Source organism: Schistocerca piceifrons, chromosome 9 (genome assembly GCF_021461385.2).
Source record: "Schistocerca piceifrons isolate TAMUIC-IGC-003096 chromosome 9, iqSchPice1.1, whole genome shotgun sequence".
Taxonomy (NCBI): domain Eukaryota; kingdom Metazoa; phylum Arthropoda; class Insecta; order Orthoptera; family Acrididae; genus Schistocerca; species Schistocerca piceifrons.
The window spans coordinates 221,794,815-221,811,534 of NC_060146.1; the positions used below are offsets into that span (position 1 = coordinate 221,794,815).

Consider the following 16,720-nt stretch of genomic DNA (forward strand, 5'->3'; position numbering starts at 1 on the left):
ATCACCACAAGAGGTCAGCGGTAGCGGAACGAGTTGTTCACGTGACATTCATTGGACTGTTGCCTGCAAACACGTGCCACGTCAGTGCTCTTGGAAGACGGCTGTGGCGGTGACGTGGGTCTGTTGTTGTTGTTCTCGCGTGTAATGATTTGCGAAGATGGAAAAAAAAATCGAGATTCGAACAGTGATTAAGTACTTCGTAAAGAAAGGTATGAAAGCAAGGGACATTCATGCGGGTTTCCAGAATACACTGGGGGACTCTGCTCCTTCATATTCAACTGTTGCCAAGTGGACAAATGAATTTAAATTTGGTTGGGAGAGCTTAGATGATGATCCGCGCAGTGGTCGGCAAAGATGTGTCACTACTCCAGAAATCATTGCAAAAGTGCACAAAATGGTCATGGAGGAGCGCCGACTGAAAGTGCGTCAAATTTCTCACGCTTGCCACATGTCATCTGAAAGGGTATATCACATTTTAACTGAAAAATAAGAAATGAAAAAATTATCTGCAAGATGGGTGCCGCGACTCTTGAAGCTGGATCAGAAACTCACGAGAATGGACATATTGAAACAATGTTTGGCCCGTTTCAGGAGAAACGAACAAGATTTTTTGCGCCAGTTTGTGACCACAGTTGAACAGTTGAGTACACTACTTATACCCTAGAGACAAAACAACAGTCAAAGCAATGGAAACGTGCTTATTCTCCGCCACCAAAGAAAGCAAAGACAATTCCTTCGGCGGGAAATGTCATGGCATCAGTATTCCGAGATGAGAAGGGGATTCTGTTTGTACATTATCTCCCTACTGGGCAAACAATTACTGGAAAATGCCATGCTAACCTCGAAAAAGGCCGGGTTTAGCAAGGAAGAAAGTCATCTTCCGTCAAGACAATGCGCTCACGCACACACGTGCCGTCGCCAGGGCAAAATTACACGAACTAAGGTATGAACTGTTCCACACCTACCTTATTCACCTGATATGGCTCTGTCAGACAGCCATCTCTTCCCAAAACTGAAAATTTTTCTTTGTGAACGAAGATTCACTTCAAACGAAGAATTGATAGCCGGAGTTGACAACTAGTTTGCAGGCCTGGAGGTAACTCATTTTCGAGATGGGATCAAGGCACTGGAACATCGCTGGACCACTTCCATTATTCTGCAAGGAGATTAAATTGAATAATCAAAAAAGTTTCAGTGATGTATGTACTTTTTTCTATTCCGTTCCGAGAACTTTTCAAACCACCCTCGTAGTTTCCACCGTACAAGAAGTACGTGGTGGCCTAGTGTGCCGAAATAATTTCAAAATTTCCGGGGAGAACTGAGTGGACAACAGTTTTACTGTGTCCTCCACTGGTACCTCCGTAAATAGAGAGACCACATCAAGGCTAACTGTGACTTCATTCGAGCCTGTCTCCATCTGTTTTATGATATGAACAAACATTTGTGAGTTTTTAATATGATATGCACAGCGACAGAACTACAGGTGCCAATAGTTTAGCCAGGTCCTTGGTCAACCTGTTTGTAGTACAGCCGATAGCACAAATAATTGGTCTTAATGGGATGCCGTCTTTGTGTATTTTAGGAGGACCACACAGCCTGAATGGCCTCGATGTTATAAGTAGCTCCCCTGTCTTCCTGCAAAGCACCGATGTGGGATCCCGTTTGAGAATTCGGTATGTACTATTATCCAATAAGAGACCCACTTTCTTATAATGATCTAGAGCACTGAGGATAACGGTAGCATTCCCCTTGTCAGCTGTAACGATTTCAGTCCTTGTTTTTCCGCTCTGCTAATACTGGTCTTAGGGGGTTTGGCTATCGCTAAAATCCGGCCTTCCTCAGGAAGTTACCTAACCGGCTGTTCTTCTCCACTGATAACCTCGGCCACTGGTAGCTTTTGTGGAGCTGGAGCAAAGTTCAAACCTTTACTGAGAACCGAGATGATGGCTTCGTCAAGTTCCTCGTCGCAAAAGTCGATCACAGAGCGGTGAACGTAGCCGGGCCCAGCGGTCCCTTGTTCAAAGGCGCCCAAAGTTATCGGTCTGTTTCGCAGCTGACGTGTAAAAACTATCCCGTTGATGTGCAGCCAAGGTCATGTCAACCCATTCCCAGTTACAGTGTGTCAGTCAGATACAGAGGGTAACTATATAAGCTTGAAATCGTATCAGAATTTGATGCAGGTAGTGAACCGAGTTATTTCCGTGCATAATCCAGATAGCAGGCAGTTACGATCTTCTGAAAGTATAGCTCTTAAATTTAGCGAGCACCGGTTGGTTGTCGCTCGCTTTCGCAGTGGCGTCGCCAAATGCTCGAGCGCCTAGTAGACCATCACACCCCTCCAACGCGCTGGATGTTGGAGCCGTGGGAAAAGGTGTGAGGCGGGGGGGGGGGGGGGGGGGGGGGAGATGGAGACATTTGCTGAACGTCTTTTGAAATACTATCCGAGAACAGATGTTGTTCTATGCCAAAAATATTATGTACACGATTTCATGAGATCTCAACCTCAGGTAGGCAACGGCCTTGCCACAGTGGATACACCGGTTCCCGTGAGATCACCGAAGTTAAGCGCTGTTGGGCGTGGTCGGCACTTGGATGGGTGACCATCCAGCCGCCATGCGCTGTTGCCATTTTTCGGCTTGCACTCAGCCTCGTGATGCCAATTGAGGAGCTACTCGACCGAATAGTAGCGGTTTCGGTCAAGAATACCATCATTACGACCGGAATAGCCGTGTGCTGACCCCACGCCCCTCCTATCCGCATCTTCCTCTGAGGATGACACGGCGGTCGGATGGTCCCGGTAGGCCACTCGTGGCCTGACGACGGAGTGCAACCTTAGATACATATACGTTTAATACTATTTTAATAATATTCTCTGCATCTATATATACGCCTCAAAATCAAAATAAACAACCTAAGCGACTGAAGAATTATCATGAAATGAGGTTAACGATTTTACATTTACAATTTAATCATACCAGCCACGTCGAAGAATAGCGCATCTCCTCCTCCACAACAACGACGTTTATAACTAAATACGACTACGCTACGTGTTTACAGACAGACTAACACGTTTCATTCACTTACACTGCATTTGTGAACCACAACAGAAAAATGTTCAAGGCAGAAAGAGGTTCGACCACTGAGATTAAAGCGCTCGGACTGGAAAGACTGTAAGACAGGGACGCAGTCTTTCGCCCATGCTGTTCAATCTGTCCGTCGAAGAAGCAATGACGTAAATAAGAAGAAAGGTTCAAGAGTGGGATTAAAATTCAAGCACCAGCTACAGATTAGAAACCGCACACTGTGGCAATGAACAAATCATGTTACCAATGCTAAAACAGTATTAAACTAACCTCTTACTGACTTTACAGTACATCGCTCTATTATGCGGTTGCAGTGAAGCAGACCGTGTGACAAACACTCGGTGAACGCGAAAGTCTGAATGCAGTACTCTGAGGCGGTCATAACTGCGTGCTGTGAGAATTACGCACCAAATTTTCGCTCGGGGTCCAGTGCTGCCGCTGGTATCTTGCAACTGTGCTTTTTTTCTCCTTACAATATGATGCCAAGTTGGAGATGTTTCCTCGTTACAGCAGCACTTGCAACGTACATCCTCAATTATTTGTTCTATGTATTTCATTCTCTATTTCCCGTACTGTTTTTACCTTCTACAGATCCCTCAGGTACCGTGGAAGTTATTCCTTGATGTCGTAATACACATCCCATCATCCTGCCCCTCTTCTTGTCAGTGTTTTCCATATGTTCCTTTCTTCGCCGATTCTGCACAGAGCCCCCTCAATTATTTATCCTATCAGTCCACTTGATTTTCAACATTCTTCTGTTGCACCGCAAATCCCAAACGGTATGATCGTCTTCTGTTCCGTTATTCCCATCGTCCATGATTCATTCTGCCTCAAACGCACATTCTGAGAAACGTCTTCCTCAAAAGAATGTCTGCATTTGATACCATTTGACTTCTCTTCGCCAGGAATGCCCTCTTCTCCTGTACTCGTCTGCTTTTTTGTGTCCCACTTGCTTCTTCCAACATGGGCCATTTTGCTTCCAAGGTACCAGATGGGTCAAATGGTTCAAATGGCTCTGAGCACTATGGGACTTAACATCTTGGTTCATCAGTCCCTTAGAACTTAGAACTACTTAAACCTAACTAACCTAAGGACATCACACACATCCATGCCAGAGGCAGGATTCTAACCTGCGACCGTAGCAGTCCCACGGTTCCGGTCTGCAGCGCCTAGAACCACACGGCCACCACGGCAGGCAAGGTACCAGAATTCCTTAAATTCATCTACCTCTTGCTCACCAGTTATGAAGTTAAGTTTCTCGCTATTCTCTTTTCTGCTACTTCTCATCACTTTTCTCATTTTCCGGTTTAGTCTCAGTGCATATTCAGTACTCATTAGCCTGTTAATTCCATACAGCAGATGTTGTATCTTATCACTGATATCCTTTCATCCTGACTATTGATTCCACTCCTGAACCTTTCTTTTATTTCCGTCATTGCTTCTTTCATATACAGATTGATCAGTAGACGCGGAAGACTGCTTCCCTGACTTACACCCACTGTAGTCCGAGCACTTCGTTCTTAGTGTTGTAATGTTATTGTTGCCTCATTGTCCTTATACATATTGTATATTAACCGTCTTTCTCTGTAGCATAGTGCTTATTTTATCAGAATTTAGAAGATCTTGCAATATTTCAGTGTCGAACGCGTTTGTCAGGTCGATAAACCCTATGAACGTGTCTTGGTTTTTCTTGAGTCTTAGTCTCATTGTCTAGCGCAACTTGAGGTCTCTGTGAAATGTTTACCATTCCTAAAGCCAAACTGATTTAACATATGAGTTATATGTATTAAATATTTGACGTTAAGCATGTAAGCGGAAAGGTTTCAAATTGTGCTTTGAATCTGCTGGAATTTGCTACGTGCTCTCTTTTATCAGACACCGGATGAGTAAGCATCATCAGCTGGTTTTTCACAAATCTCACTGTTCATGAGGTCGTATCTCCTGATCCATGTGTCGTACAGTGATACATTCTTGCAGGCACATTCAATGGTGTATGGGGATACAAAGTGTGTTGCGAATAGAGTTAGTAGTCACGAAGTAATAAACCAAAACGAAATGGCTAGAGTTGTGCTGTACCAACACAATGCTTCGGTAGTTTTGGTACAATACGTAAATGACTTAGTAAATGATAATAATACCGGTAGTACTGGTAACATTGGTAGGGAAAGAAGCAGAAATGCATGTGTACGAGTGCAACTACGAGTCGATGACTTCTCTTTGTTTTTTTGTTCGTGTAGTTGTTTGTTTTGTACGTAATTAAAACCGCACATCGTTCAGTGTGAGTCCATTGTGTATTATATGAAAAAAGTATGGTGTACTGTAAACAATAAAACTGTGTATTACATGTAATAAAAATTGATTCCTCGCTTGACTTCTGAGCTTTTATGTAATCAAAAGAATTATATTTGATACAAGTCATGGGTGACTGGAATTCGAGTATAGGAAAAGGGAGAGAAGGAAACATAGTAGGTGAATATGGATTGGGGGTAAGAAATGAAAGAGGAAGCCGTCTGGTAGAATTTTGCACAGAGCATAACTTAATCATAGCTAACACTTGGTTCAAGAATCATAAAAGGAGGTTGTATGCATGGAAGAATCCCGGATATACTAAAAGGTATCAGATAGATTATATAATGGTAAGACAGAGATTTAGGAACCAGGTTTTAAATTGTAAGACATTTCCAGGGGCAGATGTGGACTCTGGCCACAATCTATTGGTTATGAACTGTATATTACAACTGAAGAAACCGCAAAAATGTGGGAATTTAAGGAGATGGGACCTGGATAAACTGAAAGAACCAGAGGTTGTACAGAGTTTCAGGGAGAGCATAAGAGAACAATTGACAGGAATGGGGGAAAGAAATACAGTAGAAGAAGAATGGGCAGCTCTGAGGGATGAAATAGTGAAGGCAGCAGAGGATCAAATAGGTAAAAAGGCGAGGGCTAATAGAAACCCTTTGGTAACAGAAGAAATATTGAATTTAATTGATGAAAGGAGAAAATATAAAAATGCAGTAAATGAAGCAGGCAAAAAGGAATACAAACGTCTCAAAAATGAGATCGACAGGAAGTGCAAAATGACTAAGCAGGGATGGCTAGAGGACAAATGTAAGGATGTAGAGGTTTGTCTCACTAGGGGTAAGATAGATACAGCCTACAGGAAAATTAAAGAGACCTTTGGAGAAAAGAGAACCACTTGTATGAATATCAAGAGCTCAGATGGGAACCCAGTTCTAAGCAAAGAAGGGAAAGCAGAAAGATGGAAGGAGTATATAGAGGGTCTATACAAGGGCGATGTTCTTGAGGACAATATTATAGAAATGGAAGAGAATGTAGATGAAGATGAAATGGTAGAGATACGATACTGCGTGAAGAGTTTGACAGAGCACTGAAACACCTGAGCCGAAACAAGACCCCGGGAGTAGACAACATTCCATTAGAACTACTAACGGCCTTGGGAGAGCCAGTCCTGACAAAACTCTACCATCTGGTGAGGAATATGTATGAGACAGGCGAAGTACCCTCAGACTTCAAGAACAATATAATAATTCCAATCCCAAAGAAAGCAGGTGTTGACAGATGTGAAAATTACCGAACTATCAGTTTAATAAGTCATGGCAGCAAAATACTAACGCGAATTCTTTACAGACGAATGGAAAAACTAGTAGAAGCCGACATCGGGGAAGATCAGTTTCGATTCCGTAGAAATATTGGAACACGTGAGGCAATACTGACCCTGCGACTTATCTTAGAAGAAAGATTAAGGAAAGGCAAACCTACGTTTCTAGTATTTGTAGACTTAGAGAAAGCTTTTGACAATGTTGACTGGAATACTCTCTTTCAAATTCTAAAGGTGGCAGTGGTAAAATACAGCGAGTGAAAGGCTAATTACAATTTGTACAGAAACCAGATGCAGTTATAAGAATCGAGGGACATGAAAGGGAAGAAGTGGTTGGGAAGGGAGTGAGACACTTTTGTAGCCTCTCCCCAATGTTATTCAACCTGTATATTGAGCAAGCAGTAAAGGAAACAAAAGAAAAATTCGGAGTAGGTATTAAAATCCATGGAGAAGAAATAAAAACTTTGAGTTTGTCGATGACATTGTAATTCTCTCAGAGACAGCAAAGGTCTTGGAAGAGCAGTTGAATGGAATGGACAGTGTCTTGAAAGGAGGATACAAGATGAATATCAACAAAAGCAAAACGAGGATAATGGTATGTAGTCGAATTAAGTCGGGTGATGCTGAGGGAATTAGATTAGGAAATGAGAAACTTAAAGTAGTAAAGGAGTTTTGCTATTTGGGGAGCAAAATAACTGATGATGGTCGAAGTAGAGAAGAAATAAAACGTAGACTGGCAATGGGAAGGAAAGCGTTTCTGAAGAAGAGAAATTTGTTAACATCGAGTATGGATTTAAGCGTCAGGAAGTCGTTTCTGAACGTATTCGTATGGAGTGTAGCCATGTATGGAAGTGAAACATGGACGGTAAATAGTTTGGACAGGAAGAGAATAGAAGCTTTCGAAATGTGGTGCTACAGAAGAATGCTGAAGATTAGATGGGTAGATCACATAACTAATGAGGAGGTATTGAATAGAATTGGGGAGAAGAGGAGTTTGTGGCACAACTTGACTAGAAGAAGGGATCGGTTGGTAGGACATGTTCTGAGGCACCAACGGATCACAAATTTAGCATTGGAGGGCAGCGTGGAGGGTAAAAATCGTAGAGGGAGACCAAGAGATGAATACACTAAGCAGATTCAGAAGGCTGTAGGTTGCGGTAGGTACTGGGAGATGAAGGAGCTTGCACAGGTTAGGGTAGCATGGAGAGCTGCATCAAACCAGTCTCAGGACTGAAGACCACAACAACAACAACAAGTAGAGTATACATAAAAATATACTTGTGCTGTTATTTTGTACTCAACAGAACGTTGTTTACCATGATCAAAGGCAAGACTTTCCTCTTATTAGTGACGAATACCAAAGTTGTTTATGAATAACGGAAAGATGTTTTATACAAGCTTGACAAAATATTGAAGTAATGTGTGATACAGTTTTGTTTTGCATTTTTTAAATTAATTAATGTTTTTCGGAAATTACGTTTTCTAGGGTGCTATGATAAATCGTATTTTCTATTTTATTAAAACATCTCTCGGTTTCACTTTACAAGTCACCAATTTTCCGGTAAAGCCTGTATAAAATATTGACAGTTTCAATTACGCTATAAATACTGTTTGGCTCTGAGCGCTATGGGACTTAACTTCTGAGGTCATCAGTCCCCTAGAACTTAGAACTACTTAAACCTAACTAACCTAAGGACATCACACAACACCCAGTCATCACGAGGCAGAGAGAATCCCTGACCCCGCCGGGAATCGAACCGGGGAACCCGGGCGCGGGGAGCGAGAACGCTACCGCACGACCACGAGCTGCGGACTCCACTCAGTTACTACACGGTTGACCGCTTCCCATTTCTAGGGGAATCTAGTAAGACACTGATTGCATATGTAAACAAAGTGAGCGGTATCAGGTAAAATCCGACGGTTGTGCAACATACCTAATATGCAGGTAATGCGGTTACAAGTTTGATTGATGAAGGTTACTAGGAAAGCTACTGTAGTATACGCTTACTTACGATAGTCTACAGTAGCTGGAGGACTCGAAGTCGTGGTTGATGCTGCAGAATTACTGTGCGGACAGCGAAAATTGAGTAAGAGATAGATATTTTATCGTTTGATCATTTTGTGGGGGCTATCAGCGAGAAAATATTTAGTAAAGGTTGGAAATTATGCGTTATGTTCATTGGTAGCGGTTGAGCGCTGTCGTTCTCATATACTGGACGAATGTAGCTCTCATAATTTGCGCTTCGTAGTCTACGCTGCCCAAAGACATATACTCATATTCTAACTGTAATAATTGTCTTACTGCGCTTAACATTTAACATTATGCTTCTTAATTAGTAGGTTATGATGGCATTTTAAATTATTTAACTCTGCTAACAACAGTACGAAATACAGAAAATCGGTCTATTGCAGCCCCTGAAAGCCGTTATATAGGCAACCTGGGTTAGCCGTTCAGTGCTGCAGGTTCTGCCTGCCGCCTTTGACAACTACTGAGCGCTGCTCGCAGAGGAGCGCGGCGCGCCCGGCGCCCTGGAGGAATTCCTCGCGCAGCCGGCAGAGAGGCTGCCGTATAAACGCGCGCCGACTATTCCGGGCCTGTGTTTACAGCTGCGATGCCCGCGCCGCTCTGTTTACGCAATCGAACTCGCTTTTTTTAAACCCCGGGGGGCGGGCGGGCGGGCGCGTCGAAATATTAATCTCCTGATAACTCTTCTCCCGCTTCCCTTCCCCTCCCTCCCCCCACGCTCTCTGACCGTCACCCCTCTTCCCCCCCCCCTCCCGCAACCCTTTGATTTTAATCCGCCGCGGCCTATTAGCACTCGCCTAGCGCTGACACACACACACACACACACACACACACACACACAGTGGCCGCCTACTATTTTTACAGCTTCGGCCACAACGGAGATTGCTCTTCCGTTTCTTTTGAAGTCCCGCTGGTACTTTATAGCGCGATCACGCTCATTCACCTCGCCGTGCGTCGTATCAAAACACGGGCGCGACTCTGCCGTGTGATAGCGCGGCGAGGGAATTGCTGTCGCTTCCTGTCAACACCGACTCAAAGGAAGGCCTCGGCGCTTGTTCGTGACGTCATGTCAGCTAGGCACGGCGAAAGCCAGGTCTCTTGCAGGCATACTCATAATGGTGGTGTCTCTTTCTCTGACACAGGAAAATGTGAAACCATTGGCGGTAGTTGACCAACACACATTGTTCTGAGAGATTTCTGCAATCAATTAATTGTGCAATTCATTACACTTCTTAACAAATAGTGAACTCCTGAACTTAAATTTCCACTTGTTTAAAGGACTGCCATACAAAAACAACTTCATGGTCCAGCAGCAACAGAATTCGTGCTTCTTTACCTTATTTGTAAGTCTGAGGTAGTTACGTTTGTACTGGGTTGCTTTTACAAGAAACTGTGAACACATTGCTGCTCTTCTTTAGGTATCTTGGTTGCCTATTGGGTGAGGAGCACTGAATGTTAAAGAAATATCTTGCGATTGTACACGTTGGGATAGGGGGTGGGGGACAGAAGAAGAGGCAAGAGAGAGATACATGTTTTATCAAATAATTTTTTTTTATCTTATAAAGTTTCTCCTTTGAGTTGCAAGAGGGGAATATTTATCTATTCTAATGTGCATGTTTAAAAAAGTTTAAGCTAAGCAGTATTTTCGATGTATGAAGCTATTTTGTTTCCTGTTTAGAATTCCTTTCGTTGAAAACAACTGTAATCTAATGACTGGCAACAGTTGGACATTCGCACATGTAAATTAGTTCACATTTCCAGTGACGATAACGAAAATAAATAAATAAATAACAGAAAAGAGTTAATTGTAAGGGGGTTGGGGTAAGTTTCGATAAAAAAATGGATTAAGTAAATATAGTTACTTGAATGTAAAATTTCCGAAGCTTGCATCGGGGCAAAGCATCTCATATTGATCTACGTTTGTTTCGACAGGATTCAGTAATACAGAACTATGATCTTCATTTGTAGCTTTACGATAGTAAGAAAATCTTTAATCTAAATAAAACCGCAGAATCCAAAACAATACCAAACATTCTGTCCAAAAATAAGAGATTTATAGTGATAAGCACGCCCGGGCGTTTCTGCCTGCAACACATCTGGCGTTCGCCGTACCTAGCTGACGTAAGGTCACCAACAAGCGCCGAGGCCTTCCTTCGAGTCGGTGTTGTTCCTGTCCGGGCAGTGTATCTGTCCGGGAATATGACGTGTCTGAGAGCTGCGTCCCCACTGTAGCCTACTGGAAGTTTGCAGCCATTCTCCACGTACCTGGAACGGATCTCCAGCTCCCGACGGTAGACTAACTACTATACTACCGACAAATGGAAAACTTGCACTGGAAAGCAATAGCCTCACGTAAATACACTAATATTTTAGGAATGTGTTTGAAAAGCAAGAAATTTTAGAATTCAGTTGTCAGAAGTACCTCTAACCGGTTATACATCGACAGATTTTCAGATGCAAATGTGACTATCCCATCGCTATCTGGAACTGCTATCTCATGTCAACATCCTCTGAAGAAGTCATTTTAGCTCCAATTTTTAACTTTCTGTACTTTATACAGTTATGTCTACACCCAGTTTCAGTAGTAAACTGCCCTTTAAAACATTAATACAAATGAGTTTATTATCTCAGATTAAGCCTCACATTAACATACTACCCGTTTTATATTAGCGACTTACAGGAACAAGCCGTTTATTCATAATCCAGTTATGAAATTTCGAGTTATGAACTGTGCAGTCATATTGCATAATATATTCTTGGAAATTTACCTCTTCACTATTTTTGAAGAGTTACGATGTTTATTCATTATGAGCATCTAAAATGAGAGCTCTACTTGAGAGCTAACCGAATTACTGTTAGTAATTTTTTATTCTAAGTTATTGGTTGCAATTAACTAAAATATAATTTATATTATTGTACTTCATATTCTTTGAAACATATACCGAAAATTATCTCATGACTTTTAATAGATATTTTGTAAATCTCAGATTCTATAATGTATTGGATTGTTTTCTTTTATACAAAAGGAAGAGGTCTGTCTGCATTATTGTATTTCAGAAGCTGTTTATGTGAGAGGCTTTCGGAGGCTGTTAGACGGTCAATGTATATTCCACCTATGTACTTGGTAATTAGTCACAATATAAGACAAGAAAAGTATTAGACTCTATGTTTTAGTTCAAAATTTGTACTACAGCGACACAAAGATCCAGCACTTGATGAAGCAACAGGCCCCCAGGATATCAAGGTTGAGTAACTCATCATATGGAGCAGATAAATTATTAGGTGAAGTTTCATTAATTGTGATTGAAGTTTTCTAGTTTCACTCGTCTTCGTACTTGTGAATGGTGGAGGCCAAAGTTATTAAGTTGCCCCGACGGTATGATTCATAATTCATTATTACCACTTTCCAGCTACAGTCAGAACTTGATATACTGTATATTTTTCTCTCAGCGTCCGTGCTAATTAAACCGCTTCCGTCCTCTCACTATTAAGGTGGCATTTTAAATATCACGGGTGGTTTTAAACTTCTGCGGTATTTGTGTTAATGATCATAGGGGCTTGTATGAAACGGTTACACACTAATTTCTGCAATGCATTTTCTAAACTGCAGAGGAAGGAATGGAAGAAATGTAGGTGTAGTTAGTAGGGGCATGGGGACACATTGGCCGGCGGCCTGTATTGTCACCACGGCTGAAATTATCATTCCATTTGCGGTGAGTATTTCAAGAACACAATGAAATTTTTAACACGCAGAAATAAATAGTAAGTTGTCTTAAGCACTTTAGAAGCCTCATAAAACAAAAAAAGCCTAGTATGGTTCAAAAATCAAACGGTATGATCCATCATCAAATTTATAAATATAATGAAAGCTCTAAGATGGAGTACCATACACATAGCTCCAGTTTTAACGCACCATAATACCTACAGTTTTAGCCATCTTAGACCCAAATCGTCGTTTCAGCAAACCCACTACATTTAGAATTAAAATTATCTGTTCTTTAGTTATCCAGACAATATGTGGCACTTCTCGCCAAGAAAATTTCATTACTCGTTTCCAGAGGTATTTTACTTTATATGTCGTGCCTGAATCACTCGCTAAAGGATCCTAACACCATCTGTACATGTGCATATCGCTATCCCCTGACTTTTGCCACCTCAGTGTTTAAGAGGACCTGCTGTTTAATGACGGCGCTGAATCACGTTACAGCTTAAACTTTTTTTTATTTTTACTTATTCATATCATTGCTACACATGAAAGAAGCTGTAAACAAGAAGACCCAGTGAGGATCGAACCCCAGACCGTTGATCTGTTGTCCGGCACGTGTAACGGCTCTTCAGAGAGTGGTTATACAGAAACGAGTATTAGATTAAATTCTGTAATACGAAATGATCAAAGAGCCAAAAAACGGTAGTAGTATTTCGAAGTAACAGTTAATTAAAATTTTACAAAGAGTAGATATTCGAAATAGACCAACGCACAGTAGTACAAAGGGAATCAAATGGTTCAAATGGCTCTGAGCACGATGGGACTCAACATCTCTGGTCATCAGTCCCCTAGACCTTAGAACTTCTTAAACCTAACTAACCTAAGGACATCACACACATCCATGCCCAAGGCAGGATTCGAACCTGCGACCGTAGCAGTCGCGCGGTTCCGGACTGAGCGCCTAGAACCGCTAGACCACCGCGGCCGCCACAAAGGGAATCCAAGGAAGACATAACAGAGCTGTGTTTTGTTTTGAATGCAATATATAAACCAATGCGCAGCATTATTAGATCTCTTGAGTTTTTATTTTCAACGGTGGCGAGTGTTTTCGCAGTTCTTCTGTGGTAGTCGGGATTTTGGGATTAGTAGCCTAATTAAATTGCATTCTTAGAACTGGATTAGACATTGCAGTGGTGGAGAATAGATTATTTTCGGATAAATGCACAGACGGAGTCAATTAGAGGTGATTGGGTGTACGAACATTGATATTCAAGTGAATGGTAGTTGTACGTGTTAAACGAAACGCTACGATCATATACCTACGATTATGAAGAGATTCATTGACAATACGGAACTTTTATGTTGAATTAGGGCTTTATTCGCTGTATACGAATTATTAAAGAGTATTGGGACCGAAAATAGTTTGCACCTTAGCATCTTCGCCGCTCGCTGTCAAGGTGATTTCGCTAATAAAAGAGAAGTGAAAAACAGTGATCGTTAAAAGACTAAACTTGTGCTGAACAGATGTTGAAAGGATTCGAACCCATCATTAATATCGTGTCGTGAGAATTGAGAAGCTTAGACATTGTAGGGCCCAGAGACATATTTATAATTTATTGGACATTAATGGCAAAGGACATTTTCATGGGAAAGCATATCTTTGGTGATAGTTCCACGAAGGAGTGTAGTGTTATCATACCGAAACAATACACCCTAGGATCAACTCTCCTTTCGTTAATCTACCAGTGCCATCTCTCATGAATTTAAGAACTTAATTTGTCAATAAAATAGAAATATATGAGACATTTGCAGTGTTTACTAACTTCCATAATCAGCTAGTGCATAGACAATAATATCTGTGAACACGGAAGGAACATATTTAATAGGATTCAACGAATGCATACAGACTGCTAAGGTAACTAAATGAAATTACTCAGGGAAACAAATTAGTAAAAATAGACTGGAACTCAAGCGGTATCTTACTCCAGAGTAATAAAAAACAAAAGTGTCTTTGGCTCCGTCTTGGATGAAAGTGTATGAATTATCTCTGGAAAAATGCGATCAATTTTCAACTGCCAGTTTGCACGACTAGATTCACAACGTTATTCAGAGATGTTTCATGCCCGGGAATGGTTCTTAAGTAGCCGGGACAATATGGTTCAAAATGGCTCTGAGCACTATGGGACTCAACTTCTGAGGTCATCAGTCCCTTAGAACTAAGAACTACTTAAACCTAACTAACCTAAGAACATCACACACATCTGTGCCCGAGGCAGGATTCGAACCTGCGACCGTTGCAGTCGCGGGGCCCCGGACTGAAGCGCCTAGAACCACTCGGCCACTGCGGTCGGCCCCGGGATAATATATACACAAACTTTTGAGGTCAGCTCCGCTGCGGGGGGCGGGGCAGATGTGGAAGCGATATCTGTGCAGTCGCGACGACGGCGGTTGAGTGGGCGGGCATACACGAAGCCAGGAGAAACCCTTCTTCACGTCAGGATCGGGCAGTTGCTCAATCTCTCTGATGGGGTTAACGCGGCTGCGTCGGGCGACGGAACGGCGACGGCTCTTTGTCGGGCGAGCGTACGTTTCGGCGTGACAGTCACGTCGTCAGCGGCGGCGAGCGAATGGCGCGTCGGCCATAAACATGGCGGCCGGCATGAAATTTTACGCGCGCCGTCAGTTCGGCGAAAGCGGAGCCGGGCACGTCGCGCTTCATTTGCTAAATCACTGCGTGCGCCGTTAGCCGCTGGACAACAGGGGGAAGCCATCCAGACACCGGCAGGGCAGGGGCAGCAGCTAGCCAGCCAGCATTTGTCTGATTGCGGAACCTGGTACTTACCACAGTACTGTCACTGTAGCCCTAAATGCAGGCTTACAGCCTAGAATTTGAGCCTAGGTGATCCATTTTATCAAAGCTTCTCGCCAGTTCCTCTTTCTGTGACTCACATGAGTGATACTATGACAGACAAAAGTGTCTACATACAATACACTTTGAGCCAGGGATCTCCTGCTTACAAGGCAGTCACGTTATTCTCTGAACCACCCAGACACAGCGTTTATCGCAAATGCGCAGTCTATGTTGTCACGTTCCCCGACTGACTCACATTCCCACCTAGCGCCATCTATTCACAGTACGCATCCATTTCTTCCATGCTCGCTAAGTTTAGATTCTCGCTGGAGTTCGAATGTAAATGTGCATCCCCACTGAAGGTTGTGGAGTCATTGCCCATTGAGGCGAATCATTTATATGACTGTATGGTTTCTGCTCTTTTGGGCATGTCTGAACTGAAATGAAATCATGTGGCACTGACGGCTGGCAGTCCCCACCTGGGCAATTTCGGCTCCCAAGTTGGCAGTCTTTTCAATTGGCGTGACACTGGGCGACTTGCGTGTCGACGAAGACGAAATGATGATGAAGACAACACAACACCCAATCCCCGAGCAGAGAAAATCTCTGCCCCAGATGGCAACCGAATCAGCGCCTGCTGCTTCGAAGCATGTTCCATGTATGTGCCTTCACAAGTGTTACACTGTAGCTGATATGCACCTGCTTCCTGGTACATGTCTCTGTTTTTTGTCAGTTTTGGGGTGTATTTTTGTATAGAATTGTTTATTGTGTATGCTATCTTTATTTCCTGTCTTTTGAAAATGTTGATGTTTTTATGGGTGAGGTTTTGTTTATATGTCATTGTGTACCATCTTGTGTTTTCGTTCATCTTTTTCTGATTATCCTGTGTAGTTGTTATGGGGCTGCGTGTTTGTGTTTGGTTCTGTTGTTGTCTGAGGTCGGCGGAAAGACTTGGACAGTGGAGCAGTTTGCACGTGGTAGCGGAGAATAGAAATATTTCGGAGTGCCGACCTGTGCTTTTGTGTGATTTCCGCAGCTTCTGCAGTGACGTTGCAGTATGCATCCACAAGTTAATATCTACTGGAATTGGTACCCTGGAGGTATATCTTCAGGTCATATAAAACTAATACTTCCGTGCCACGACTTCCATGGTGCAAGTGCACATAAAAACATTTCACTCCTCTGTAAAACATTGGATGGGGTGGTAGATGGGCATCCGATCCGAACCATGCATGATCAGTACATTTCCAAAGCACTGTCAAAAGAGGATCTCAGACTGCACATGATAATCCACGTACGATAGGATGAAACCGTCGTCAAAATCCGCGGCGGAAGCAAAGAATTAAAAGACACACAACCCTAAGGAGCCGTCAACATACGAAAATATATTGGCAGGCGTCAAATAAATCTGCAGGTTACAGCACCAGCCACACAC

The 16,720-nt window shown here is 42.6% G+C and overlaps 1 pseudogene; it reads left to right on the forward strand.

Annotated features, from left to right (window-relative positions):
• The first annotated feature begins 2,510 nt into the window (after positions 1 to 2,510).
• On the forward strand, positions 2,511 to 2,627 carry LOC124717422 (annotated as a pseudogene).
• Positions 2,628 to 16,720: the final 14,093 nt, after the last annotated feature.